The following is a 15,052-nucleotide window of genomic DNA, read 5'->3' as shown; positions in this document are numbered from 1 at the left end:
GGCGGGCGGGGAGGCGGGGCCGGCGGGAGGGGAGGCGGGGCCGGCAGGGCGGGCGGGGAGGCGGGGCCGGCGGGAGGGGAGGCGGGGCCGGCAGGGCGGGCGGGGAGGCGGGGCCGGCGGGCGGGGAGGCGGGGCCGGCGGGCGGGGGGGCGGGGCCGGCAGGGCGGGCGGGGAGGCGGTTGCCATGTGCCCGGAGAACGCCCCTCGTCCCGACCCTTGGTCGCTGGCCAGAGAAACGCCTCCTTGGAGCGAAGGGTTGTGCGGGCGCGGCGTCCTACGACAAGTAATAGTGAGCTGCGCTTCGCCTGAGTGGTGCATAACCAGAACGACGGCGCCAGTGCCGAAAATTGATATGCTCGTTCGGAGCTGTTTGCTCAAAAGGGGAGATACCAGGGTTTTGCAGTCGTTTTCACCTGACCTTGGCCCGCTGATATTTGCCGGTCACTTTCAAAGTGAAAGAGATGTGGGTCACAGGTTGCTGCTCAGCATCACATCTATCCAGCTTGAGCTGGCTGGGGTAGCCCTAATTTAGTTAGCCATATGGGAATAATAGATGTTATGGTCCCAGTCCTGAGGTATGGTCCTTGGCATTTTGACTCTTAAGTGAAATCGTCAGTCATCAGTCATTTATAGAGTGAAAACCAACACTCAGTGGGTGGAGGAATATACAAAAAACTGAAGATTAATAAGGTCCTTATTTAGATTGACAACTACAGTCTGCCAATCTGCTGTACAGAGTGTCCAATACCCCTATGTCATGCTAGCTGTACCTCCAGGGACTCACTGCCTGAGCCTTTGCTGCCAAGATCAGCCATCCCCTTGCTGTCAGTAGCAGAGTCTAAGAGAGCCTGGAGTTATCACCTTGCTGATGGCACATGATCATAATTGATGATGGAATCTCTTGCCCTTCCATTAGAGGCCTGTGTGAAAAAAGTATAGGAAGTACTTTACTGTGTATGAAGTACAGGAAAGGAATATTATTATTGTAAGAGAGCAATCCAGAAGTTAGAGCAAAAGAGAGACCGTGCTGCTTATTTGCTCTCTATTCAGTCCTCTCATACTAATGCATTAGGAGACAGACTGTAATTGCAAAACCACATACTCTTTTATTTTTTTCTTCCCAGGATTCCTATCTCATTCAATATGTTAAAGTCACTGTATTATTTGTGAATATTCTTGGATTGTTTTCTGTCAAGAAGAGGTGCCTGCAAAACACTTGCTTTACATGTTTCAGGTGTTGAAAGATGTGAAGGTACCAAGCGAAGGTTACAGGAAGTGACAAGGTCAGACAGCAAAATGATGGTTTGGAAAACTGGACTCTAGTCTTGCCTGTAGTACAGTCATGGATTAGATTAATGAAGTTTTTTCAGACTCAGATATATAGACGTGCTGAACCCTCAATACACATAAAGTAATGCTGGTCATACTTTGTATGTTTTGTAATTCTCTGCACACTGAGAAGGTAAGGTCTCTAAAATCTCTCACAGTTTATTATTCAAAATCATTTTTTTGTAATCTCAGTGCCTCACAGCTGCATCTCTACAAGGCAGGTGATAACAGGGCCCTTGGCTCTGAGTGGTTCATGAAAATAAATTTAATATTATCTGCAAAAATATGAGGGTGGGATGGTAAGTGTTCTGAGAAAACTAATCTTTTTTTCAAAAGAAGATTTGTTTAATTGGCAAAGTAAGTAAAAATAAATAAAAAAGATTGAACAGTGGAAGAAAAAGTACTGAACAGAAGTGCGCTGTCCAACTGTAGTACTGAATTCAGGAGAAAGCCATGAAAACAGAGTACTTGGTGTCATTTAATAGCATTAAGTAGATTAAAATAGATTAAAAATTTAATCTAACTTTAATTTTTCTTTTTTCAATTTCATTATTCCTGGGTCCTTGCCTTTGTCACTGAGATAATATTTTGTGTAATATGTTCTTTTCCATGGGGTAATTCTCATGTGTGCACACTGCAGCTCCCCATTCATTAGTTAGCTGCTACTGGTTAGCAGTTTCTACCTTTGCCAAACACATTTCTCTAGTGTTATCCACACCAGAACATTTCAAAATCATACTATGATAGGTTGCCATTCTAAACCAAATACCTCTATGATGCTGTCATGAACAATCCTCCTGGAGGGAAAAATGCCACCAGACATAACAGCCATCCTTCTGGAGCATCTCTGATGCCCTGTTTCATTCTATTTTTGTGCAAACCATTTCTTTTCAGTAGCAAATGTAAACTTGACCTCTATTTTAATTATTCATGTTGCCCATCTTTCCTGCTGACTCTGCACCTCTCCTTAGCAAGTATGTCTTCAGATGAGCAAGGGGCTGAAAAGTAAAGATTACTGGGTGGAAAATTATGAGGCTTGATTGCTTACAATGAATTTTCAATTACATGGTGAGACTAGCCAAAGCACTGCTGGAAAAATTGTTAATCTGGTAACATTTTCACCTCCTGCTATAGCATAAAAGACGAGGACTTTTTCACCTGGCTTCCTCTAAAGGGAGCGTCCTAATGAGCATTGGAGTTCTGTCCCTCTTAGCAGGAGGTGTGGATTACAGATGGAGAGATAATGACAGCTATCACATAAAATCAGGAATTTATGCACACAGCTTTTGATGTCAGAGAAAGGCACCTTAAGCAATGAATATTTAGATATATTCATTCCATTTGTGTGCTTTAAAAATGCATAAAACACTTGGATAAAAACTGACACCTTTTCAAGTCCTGGTGTTCAGGTGTCATTTAGTGTCACTCTCCCTGCAGTGGATTATTTTTCTGTATATCTATGGTCAGAGCTAATGAGGAATCTCATGGTACTATGCTCCCCTATGTGTAACAGAGAAGACTGTCCCTAATTTACAATGTTTGCTATCTCCAGTGGATGCAGGATTGTTAGTGCTGAGTCCTCCAAGCCACGTTTTGGGTACAGCAGGGAGACTACGAAGGAGTCCCTTTATAGTCACAAATAAGCACGGCTAAACTGAGAGGACTACATCTAAAAAAGGATGGAAAACCATCTCTGTGCACATTTCTAACAGTCTGCAGAGACTGAACAAATAAGCTAGCTATATGCCATCAGGTGAAAAGTATTGTTTATCAAGCCTTATCATTAAGCTGGGGGTGGTTACCAAAACACAATAGAGGCTACTGAACAAGGATATCATCACAGCACCTCAGATTCTGCCCACCTGCATTTGAACTCACAGATTAATAGCAGATATCTCCAAGTCCCATTTTATGTTCAGTTAAATCTAGTTCTGCAATGAAGCACAAGGGAAATTTAAATTCTTATGCTAATGAAAAATTGCTGGGCTTGAATTATTTATGAAATGAGCAATTTGCTACTGGTTTATAATAAATAGGAATGGGAAAATATTCCTTTAAATCCTTATCTCATGGCTTGAGGGAAAGACATGTAAACAAACCAGAAAGAGAAATGTATGGGCAATGCAAAGAAAATGCTGAAATCACAAAATGTGTAAGGAGGGAAAGGAAATATTTGAGGGGGCTGTCATGAGTTCATCACCCATATTCTGTTTAAACATTTTTGCTTGTGAAGTTTCTCTCTTTCCACCCTGAAAACACTTACGTTGCTGGTATCTTCAGATGGCATTACACATGCAGTCATTTACAAAATAGCTTCCATAGGCCTCAAAAGCCATCACTGAATTATGCTTTAGAAACCCACAGCACAGCCAAATTGCAAAATTCTGATTTTTAAATCCTTAATCAGGCACTTTTGCTGACTTCAAAGTCTGCTAATTTCTCCTTTTGCTCAGTGCATCTGCATGTTCTTTTCCTTTTCCTGAGATGCTGTTTTCTGCACAGTTTTTATAAATACTGCTAATCATATGCATTGACTATAAAAAAAAAAATAGCCAGGCTTGTAAGCTCTTTTTTTTTTTTTTTCCCCTGGAAAAATGCCACTGGGAAAATCTAACTAAAGTGGCTGCAAAGATGGCTGCAGCCAGTGCCCTTCTCAAAACTGTGTCCTCCCCCCCCGCCCAATCCCTTGTTCTCTCAGCTCTGGGCTGCAAAGAGCAGAGGAACTGGGGGACACTAGAAGTTATGTTCCTGGCATCCTCAGAGCATTTAAATACATCTCATAGTGCTTTATTAGAGTCTCCTGTTTGAAAGAATGGGGAAAGAAAAGATGAAACCTTGCTAACAGTCTAAAAGCTTCCTGAAAACAATTAATCTCCCAGTAAGCTCCAAAAGGCTATCTGTCAAGAAGTTAATAAAGATGAAATGTCAGGATGCCACATGGCTGCTAACAACTGCAGGCAGGAGGGGAAATGAGCTTCCAAGCAAAGGAGCACAAACAATGTCATCTTGCATATGATCATGTATTAAAACCAGCAACTGCAGATGCTGACTTTTGTGTCTCTGCAGACATCTCTGACCTTAGCATCTCTGCTGCTGCATTGGCTTTGTCAACGCAAAAGCCCATGACAAAGAAGGATGCAGCAAGTACAATCTACAGGTGTTGGATCACCCTGAGGGGACTGGTGGGAGAAGCAGAAACTGCCCCATGTCCCCAGAGCTTCACAGGTCACAAGCGGGCCAATATCCAGCAAGAGGCAGATGAAGCTGTCAGGCAATTCTGGAGCATGGCCTCCATCCCATACAGCTCTACTTGTGTCCATTTGTTAGCTGGATGTTAGCTGTTGACCGGTTATTGAATCAATGATTTATTTCCCCCCAGTTTCCAAAGGGCAGAGCGGGGCCCTGGAGTACAGCCGTGGCCCACTCACTGCCACCAAGCAAACAGTGTCTGCTGACAATGAAGGCTTGCCCAGGACAGGGAAAGGGAAAAGAGCAAAACAATCTTCTCACCATACACCCTGTTTATTGCACATGTCTAGCAATCTAATATTTCCAATATCTGGATTGCACCACAGCCTTAGCATTTGGTAGATACCTCTCAGTAAGCTTTGAATGCCGTCATTTTACTGTGCATTGTAACCCCAAATATGGCCAAATTGCAAAATCCTTGATTTTTATGCCTTTAAGTCGGGCACTTGCCAGATCTGAAAGAGTTGTTTAATAAAATAGAGTCTCTCTAGTCTGATGAAGAAATCAAGATTTATTTTCCTGATTTACTGTATTTTCTATTGAAAAACAGAGGGCTTCAGTTTGGCAGTGAGCCCTGTGCTTCCCAGTGGGAGGGTGCAAAACATGGACAGACTGACCAGATCAGGAAGTGAAAAGAAACACTTAATTTCTATATTTCAAGATTGGACAGAGCTATAAAATCCATCAAGCAGCAATGGTGGCAGAACATTATGAAACTGTCTAGCAATATCTCTGCTTCAACAACTGCAGGCCTCATGATGCTAAAAGGGGTTTGTTTCACTTCAGTGAAGAATTTTCATTTCTGCTCTGTCCATTGAGGCACAAATGCTTTTTCTCTGCACCTTCCATCTCTCTAAAACAGATATCCTCACCTACCATTAAGTCTTAGTGTGCACACTTCATCACTTGTCTCAGGTACCCAATGGGCTGGGCAGGTCCTTAATTGGAGTTCTTTTTCCCTGCTATCTTTTTACTGGTGTTGGTTGCCTGTTAACTCTAATACCTTTGCTTCCTTCAGAGAAATTTTATGTGTCCCCACCTCAACAGGTACTGAAAAAAACATATTATTTACATCCTGGCTGCATTGCTCTTCTTCTAGTGCCTCCACACTATCCAAAGCTGAATGCAGGCAAGTGGCCCAAGTGTTGAGTCCAGGTTATGGCTGCACAGCCAGGGCTGCTCATCCCTGGGTCCGGAGCGAGCGGGAATTTTACACTCATGTCTAAGGTGGGCAATGTGACCTCTTTGCTGGGCCTGTGAAAAATGATCTATAACAAAGTGTTCCTTCCCTGCTGGATAATACTGCATATATCAAAGGTAATTGGACACTGTTTTAGAGAGAGGAAAGGCGACATACCCGGTTTGGTAGAGGTGGCATGAGTTTATGGGGGTCTTTCATCTCAACAGCTACGTGGCCTTCTGACTGCTTAGTCTGATCAAGGTATTTCCAGAGAGGGGATTTCCTTGGTCACCGCAAATGTGGCTGGGAAGGTGTGTGTTCTTTTTCCCTTGCCTTCCGAAGTGTCTGCAGAGAGCATCATTACAGCCTTCACTTTGTCGCCCTATAGCCTCTAAGGTGCAAGGTCCTCTATGGAGTAGGAAATTACTAGTGAATTGGTGATCAACATGGGCTCTGATATCTACAATTTATAGAGAAATCCCACTCTTAGAAGAATCTATCCCTTCTTCTGCAGGATTAACAATTTCTATCACAGGCCACATTTAAAAATTACAGATTTCTCTACCCAAATACAGGTTATCTTATACTTTGCATCAGTAGGGTCCCAAAGAAGCAAGGTACATCCCTTGGGTATCAGAAGAGTATCAGCCCATTATGCTGGTGCTGCACTGTGCATCATCAGAGACTGAGATCAGAGCTGCTATGCCACTTCACAGAAATGTCCAGAGCCTGTACTTGAGACCCTGAGCTCAGGATGTGCAAAGCTGGTACCAAGTAGCTTAGAAGGAGAGCACAGTCCAGGACATTTTTGCACATGTGAAAATCCTCCATCTTGGATATTCTCTCAACCACATCAGCCAAGAGTGAGCCAGCTGTAAATACTTTACACCAGGCTTTGGTAGGAGAGAGTAGGTTAAATTAATTAAGCTCACATCACAGAGATTCAGCATCTGCTGCAAACAAGTGATGAACCTAGACTGATACCAGAGCCTTGTCTGTATAATGGAAAGAGCCATAACACCTCTCTACTTTGCAGATCATACTGAAGTCAGCAGGTATGTGGCAACTTACAGAACATGGTATTTGCTGGGATATTTGCATATCCAGCAAAGAACTAGTCATGTTTTTCTATTGGTGCAATAGAGATTAGACCAAGGATGCTCATGGATTAAAAATCAAATTATCTTTCCTCCAGTCTCTTCTCCCCAGTGTTTTAAACATTCCTTTTGTTGAACAGGAGAAAATTAGAGTAGCAAGGCAGGAGATACATTAATATAGCTGATCTACTGGAGTGAAGCTAAACCAGCAAAGGCAGAAATGTCTTTCTATCGTACTTAGCACAGTGGGGCTGCACTGGGACTCAGAAGCTATCGTAATGCAGTGATAAATAATGGTAATAGGAACATCAGGAGATGAATACAGACAAACTGTATGACCTACAAATCTGTCAAAAATTTACATTTGCCATCAGCATACACCACATGACTGTCCTTCACAGCTTGATTCAGTGCCATGAAGCGTATACTGTTGTCCAAGGGAAAAAAATATAAGGCAGGGCAATGATCACCCTTCATCAATAGGGCTGTTTCTCCAGATGGGCTTCCCCAGTATGGAACAAAGGAGCAGCAAAGTGTTTTGTTCACATTAGAGTGCTGCATCTGTAAAAAATTGCATCTGTGGGAAATTGCATTTCTGCCCAGCAGGAAATGTCCTTACATAATCAGCTGGGGGGCTTTGTACTGAGACAGGACAGCTTAAGCCTTACCTAGTTATGCAGACTTATACAGTTGTACAGCCCCAAAATAATCCTTGTTTAGTGTCTGACACTTACCAAGTCTCTATGTTATTTTTTTAATTCCAAGTCATAACAAGATTTGAATTTAAGGAAGGGTAGGTTAAATGAGTTTTCTTGCCTTTGTAAATCTACTATCAGACCTGTGGTGAAATCAATATCTTCCAGATTTTAGCTCCAAGATTACTGGACAATATTTTCCATCCATATTATCCATCTATTCAACTCAATGTTATTCTTCCTTCCTAAAAAGGAAGGGTGAGTGGAGAGGAACATTATATGGCTAATGACTTACTAGCCTTCAAGATGAAACCTTGGACTCTATTCTGGGCAGAATAATTGATCACTCCAAACTGATTCTCAGGTGAGTATCAAGGACACAGAAGCAGTAGCCTGAATTTTTGTGTCGCTCATGGGTTTTCTACTTTCTCATCCATACTGGCTTTTATGGCAGATCAAATGTCTCCTCTGTCTTTGAACATTTATAAAAGTAGACATAGAAAGCTGCATTCATCCCATATTTTTCTTTCTATATACATTTCATTTTTTAAATGCACATGTTTATCTGTTCCATAGTCCTCTTTAATCTAATTTATTCAGTACAATTTACAAAATTCCTAAAGCTTCCCAGTACAGAATAAGCATTCTTGCTAATAAGGTCAAGCATAGCTTATTATTCTAACTACCCTGCATTTTTTAGTACTGGAATTTTTAAGCCTAGAACTGTGATGAAAACAGTCAAATAATTGTACAACTTTATGAAGGAAGGCAACAGCCCAATGAGAGATTAACCTAGGTTGATCCTCATAAACAAACCTACTAACTTGAAAACCAGTGGGTTAAGAATTAAATGAAGTGAGGATACTGCCGTCATTGGGTGGTTAGTTGACAGGACATGCAATCAGAAAATCAAGTAGAGGCACAGTCAATGATAAAAAGATATATATTAGTACCGATATTTTCATTTTGGATGAAAATAGTCCCTTTTGATTCTATTCAGTCTCCTCAATGCAAGGAAATCTTTATTTCCTGAGCTGCCATGACACTCCTCCTGCTCAGGGCTAAGAAATTATTGTGACAGGTGTGCACAGACAAGTAGGTCCATAAGGATTGCTCATCTGACTCTCCTCAGGGCAATATCATTAATGTAAGCTGTGCATGACAGCTTATGGGGAAAGAAATACCTTTCAAACAGCCTACCAATGCAATGACAGTGTGTTGCAGGAACCACTAAATAAATTTTCTGCAGTGAACTCCTCAGTGAGCTTCGATTAAATAGGGATAGTACTAATCTCTACGTGTCCACACTTGAGAACTTACATTGGCAATATTACATGGACCAACTAAATGAGTTTGAAAGTCTTTCACACATCAAGATCCATTAGAATTTCTCTTTTCTTTGCAGGATGAAGCAATGATGTTCCCTCACTCAGAGTTGATTTAAGCTCTCAGTAACACACCGTTATACTGATACCACACAATGCTGGCCACCTTCCATCACTGCAGTGTCCTGGAAGACGAGGCCTGGCCTGGAAAGCTGTCTGGATGGCGAACAGAACCATTTTTGTAACAAAATTTGAAAGATGCAAACCTCACATAAACTGCAGTGCTGATGCTACTGGGATTGCACACAGATGGTAAGTCTGTGACCACACTGCCTGAGGCTTTGTGCTCACCAGACCTCACAAATTTGTTTGTAGGAAATCTGGGAATGCACATCCTCAGGAAAACCCCATATGCTGCAGGACAAATGTTGGAGATACAGCAAGAAGCACTCCTCTTTTGCAGTTTTTCTTCCTTTTTCTTGTAAGCAAATCACCCATATATGTGGTAAATGAGCTTAACTATCTCCATGCAGCTTTTACTCAAATGGTTTCATTTGAGCACTTCTTTAGATACAAGTATCCCCGTGCTCAGAAATGGATCTGTCTCTAGGATGAAGTGAGCCATTTGCTTAGCTGTGCATTGCAGCACACTCAGCATATTAGGAGAGAGAGAGAAAAGCAAGCAGAATAACTACATCCAACTGGAAAAGCAAGTACAAATGCATTTACACTGAAATTTGACCCAGGCCCTGCAGTTTACCCTTCAAACTCAGTAACAGCACAGGCATGTTAAAGGTCAGGACCATAAAACACCTTTGTCTCACCTCTCTTCCAAGGACAGCACAGCTATCTGAGCTGCAGGGCCTGCCGGTCTGCCAACAGAGTGGCTAAGTGCTCTCTTAGGGGACAGTACCATTAACTGTATCATCAGCCACACTTCCTGAAATAGCCTGTTTCTCCTCAGAGGCCATTCTAAACACCATCAACAATTTGCAGGAACTTTTGAGACCAGACAGGAAAACAGCACAAATTCTCTCTTTGACATCAGCCCAATCAAGTATTTCTAGCACAGCAAGAGCCTTCCAAGAGGCCAGGGTTTGGTACCCCTCAGGAATGACAAAGTTAGTAGGCATTGAACCATTACCTTAGTGAAGATTGTGTCATGACATAAGACAATGAAAATGGATGGGTAATGCAAGACAATTCTTGTAAGCTCTGGTTTTCAAAGAAATTGCCAAACTAGGAACTTTCCAAACAATCTGTTTGTTGTGAGATCTTAACTCCTTCGCACACTGCCAGACCAGATATTAAAAAAGCAGACACTTCTCTAGCAGGTCTGCTTGCTCTATAAAATTACTGCTCAGAGTTCTCCTCTTGCAGTACAGCTGAAGTTGGGAATAGCTGTGTCTCACACACAGCAAGCAATTAGAAGCACAAGCATTTCCATTTGCTCCCATGTGTCATTTTTAATCTCATAAAAAAAGACTAAGCCACAAAACTAAGAGACAGAGGGTTTTTCCAGCTTAGAGGCAGTTAGATGCACTTTTGGTGTATGCCTTTATGCTACCATGGAAGAATTCAGCTCTATGATTTACAGCTGTATGTGCAAGTTGAACCCAAGGGTGCTGGTGTGAGCTCTTCAGGTAATGGGCAAGTAATGATAAATATGCACTTATCTTAGAATGCAGTTGCAATCACTGCTTGATCCTGAAGATGTAAGCATGGTGTAAAGACCAGGCAACAGTCCTAATGTGGAAACACAAACTGAGCGTGCTTTACTACTGGTGACCATTGGATGGCGTTTCTCTTCAGAGTACCAGCAATTCAAAGTTCATGGAGAGTCAGTGCATTTTAGGATTCTTTTTTGGGTTGTTCAGTAATTTAGTTTCCAGTTACACTCACATACTGCTTCATCAGACTGAAATCTGAGTGACTTATTTTGTACTGCTGTACAGATCTGAACACCAAGTGTCACCTGGTCACTCTTGGAGTTAAGTGATCTTTACTAACATTGAACTATGTGCCATTTACCTGGGCAATAGGAGGATGCCAGACACAAACAGAGCTGCAGTAACTGCTTCTATGAAGTCTCTTATTCCCCACTGATGCTGCTCAATATGCAGTCTTTCAGCATTACGGGAATGAGTGCCTTCACCTCCATGGAGGGTTGGAACAGGCATCCTGCCAGGCTGGTGGAACAGCTGATGTGCAGTAACTTGAGCCCGTAATGCTGTGCTGTAGCATTAGGCAGTTCTGTAAGTCTTCCTGGGGCCGTAGCAACTGACAGTGGAATGAGGGTCTGCTTCCTTAGGGTCTCAGAAAAAGCATTGTTCTCAAGTCAGATCTAGGTCACTGCTAACTCAAAAACCTCACATCACACCCCTTTGCCCCACAGTAGATGGGCCTCCAGAATCAGGACAGCTTTGGATGCTGGAAGATAAGACAGAGGAAGAATGAGGGCTGAAAGATATGGGAGTGCCTGTTTTGTGATTCTCAATATCCGTCTGATAAGCAAGATCTGGATGTGATTTTTTCCAGAGCTACTCTTTTTCACACACACAGAGGAATCAACCTTTCTGCTGGTTTTTTTGTCCAGCCTGAGTATAAAGTGCAAGAGCTACCCAGGACACTGGAGTTTGCTTGAGAGATTATAGCTGTAGCCTGTAGATGGGATGTCAACAGCTGATTTTAAGAGGTTAAAAGTGTTTTTCCAACTTTTTTTTTTTGCATCATTTCCTTCCAGTATGATTGTTCTACAAATCAGAGTACTCACTTTTAATTAAAGTGCAAAAGAAACACTGGGAATGATGTTAAATTGTTGTGATTTGACCTGTCTTGGGTTCATGGGCAAACTTCTTAGTAAGCAATTTGTTACCGCATTTATGAAAAAGAAGGAAATAATCCAGAATGCTAAAACCAGAACTTGGAACAGTTGTTTTAATTCTGAACAGCTGCTCTGTTTCACCATCCACCTCTTAGTATTGTCAGCAAGCATTTTTTGTGACAAAGATGCTACTCATATACACACACGTGCAACGGCTTGTCATGGAGACTCTCTTATTTGCCTGCAAACATTTTCTGTGGGCTGTTCTTCCTGATTGTGTACTATTCCTGGGAGATTCATTGTAGTCCTGATTAACCATTCTCAACCAGGCAGTCAGCAGGCATCAAACAGCCTGCAGGATGAACTGACCCAACACAGAATGCAGACTGTAGAAGAAGACATGCACAATACTCTCTAAGTGTGTTGCATTTGATGGACACTTGTAAACAAAGGATCTCATCTTTAAAAAAGAATTTTTGACTGCAACAGATGATATAGAGAGATCACAGATATTTGTACCAAGGTGTTATTAAATGTGATTTTATTTCCCTTTCTTCTATTCCTTGGATACAACTACATAAGAAAATTTCCCCAACAAAGGATTTCAGAGGCTTCTCTTTGTTCTCCTGGCCTTTCAGAAGTTCTTTCTCTTCTCTCCCCTGTATATGGACATAAAAAGCTATGCTGCAGAGCTTTACATACATAGTTTGGAAATAAATAATGGATGATTAACTAAGCTGGTGACAGACTGTAGCAGCAGCAGCAGCTGCATATGCTGGAAGCTTGCTGCTGTTTGAGAATTCTGCAGTTGAATTAAGGCAATGAGGGATCTCTTCTGTTCACAGGGGATTGACACCATTTTCATCACAATAGGAAATAGGTGAGGCTTGTGCTTTGGCAGGAAGGATTTGATGAAACAACTCTCACATAGCAAACAGTCCCATCATCAAGAATGAATGCACAAAAACTGGACTGAGGTCTTACATGCTATACTGCTTTCCAAATTGATACCTGGTTTCAATATATATAAACTTGCTTCCTCATAGCAACCTTTAGAGTTCCAATTTATAAAAAGCTTACCTAACAGCATAAATGCTACAGTGGATTCACATCCACCTAGAAGAATCATAGAATGGTTTGGGTTGGAAGGAACCTTAAAGGTCACCTTGTTCCAACCTACCTGCCATGGGCATGGACAACTTCCACTAGCCCAAGTTGCTCAAAGCTCCACCCAGCTTGGCCTTTAACACTCCTAGGGATGTGTTCTCTAGAAGCTTCTCTGGGCAATCTGTTCTTGTGCCTCACTCCCCTCATAAAAAAAAAAAGTCTTTATGTCCAATAAATGTACCCTCTTTCAGTTTGAAGCCACCCCCCCATGTCATAACACTACCTGCCCTTGTTAAAAGTCCCTCTCCAACTCTCTTCTAGCCCCCTTTAGGTACTGAAAGGCTAAAATAAAGTCCCTCCCTCCAAGCCTTCTTTTCTCCAGGCTGAACAACCCCAACTCCCTCAGTCTCTCTTCATAGGAAAGATTCTCCAGCCTCTCAATGCCCCGCCAGAGCCCAAGTGCCGAGCCTCCTCAACTGTCTCAGGAACCTTTCCAATTTCCTTACAGAAGTATCCTGAAATGCAGAGAATCTGTTCCATATGCCTGTAAATTAATTGTCTTATGTGCAGGCAGAAGCAATTGTAGCTGCAGGAAGGCTGGGACAGCTCACAGATATGTAAGATCCAATATTTTTCACAATATTTACCATTTTTCCCACATCTTCCAGCCAAGAATAGGACTCCAAAATGACAATTTTCTTCAGGTAACCTGTGAACAGGAAATTATGGTTCAGTGAGTCACAGATCCTAAAATATCCTATGAAGCATGTGACCTCTGCATAATACTTCTATTAATAATAATTAAGCAATGCAAGTGTATGCTTTTGGAACATGCTAAGGAAAGCTCAGTGCAGAGGAGGAGAGACAGGCACACTCAGGCAGTTTTGGATATATTCACAGTACCTGGGGGCATCCAGATAGACAGGTGCACCCCATCTATTACAGAATGGGAGAGATAAGTGTGTTCTGCTTCTATGGTCAGAAACTCCCTCACCATTGGGCTAAAGACAGGCACAATAGCTAATACTGACCAATACCATGACCTAATCTCACGGCACACAAGTAATGACTGCAAACTGGCTTCATTTTATCTGAATGTATGTATGCTTTATTTCACAGTTCAGTGCATCAATATAATATATAAACTAACTCTTTCTGATGCTTTCAGGTTCCTATCATGTTTTCAAGCTGAATATCACTAAAGGTGATATTCACTAGCAAGACTGTATGGGCAGTCTAGTGGGCCTGAGACAGCTGAAATCTAGACCTGAACATCACATCATATGTTAAATGAAATGTGAGATATCTCTCCAGCACAAATCTTTTCTGTCTTGGAAAGGTGACTGTCGCAGACATCTTTTCATGAAAATCCTATCATTAGGATTTTTCCTGCTGAGAAGCTGAAAAGCTTCAGCAACAAAATGTAAACAATGGTTATCTGCTGCTGTGGAATGCAACAGGCGCATCAGTGATTGGCCAATCCTGGATATTTACAATTAATGGCCAACCACTGCCCAGTTAGCTTAGACTCTCTCTCTGAGACACAAACCTTTATTATTCATTCCTTTCTATTCTTAGCTGAGCTAGCCTTCTGAGATGAAACTTTTCCTTTTATTCTTGTTAGTGTAGTTATAATGTAACATATATCATAAAATAATAAATCAAGCGTTCTGAAACATAAGAGTCAACATTCTCCTCTCTTTCCTCACCTGAAAACCCCTGTGACCACTGTCACAGGTGACAGCTTCTCATGTTTTCCTCCAAGCACCACATTCCTCTTTAAAAGCAAACAAACGAACAAAAGCAGTCCCTTATGCTGTGGTCAGTGTGGTGACCCTATGTCTGCGTGATGTTTCCTAAATATTTTAGTACAGCCCACACTACTTAACTCCTCTCCAGGAAGAAGGATCTGGTGGACTAAACTGACCTTTGCCAGTCATCCTGCACATCTTATGGCAGGTTTGAATTCTCTGGCTGAGAGATCCAGTGAATCTCCCTGATACTCTTTGATATCAACAAAGGGTCTAAGCTGGCAAATAAACAGCAACCATTCAGACATTTCTGTTATGGTCTGTTTTGGGATTTACAAGCTTGTGGCATTCATCCTTATAGGCACCAACAATGTCAGAAAGAGAGTTTGGACATTTCTGCAAGAACTACAAGGTGGAAAACTCATTTGGGTACTTAGGCAGAATTTGGGACTAAGCCACAGTTTGGTATCTTCAGTATAGTTCATAATGCAAGGA

The sequence above is a fragment of the Ammospiza caudacuta genome, chromosome 6 (genome assembly GCF_027887145.1).
Source record: "Ammospiza caudacuta isolate bAmmCau1 chromosome 6, bAmmCau1.pri, whole genome shotgun sequence".
In the NCBI taxonomy this organism is placed as follows: domain Eukaryota; kingdom Metazoa; phylum Chordata; class Aves; order Passeriformes; family Passerellidae; genus Ammospiza; species Ammospiza caudacuta.
Note: the sequence above shows the minus strand (reverse complement) of the source record.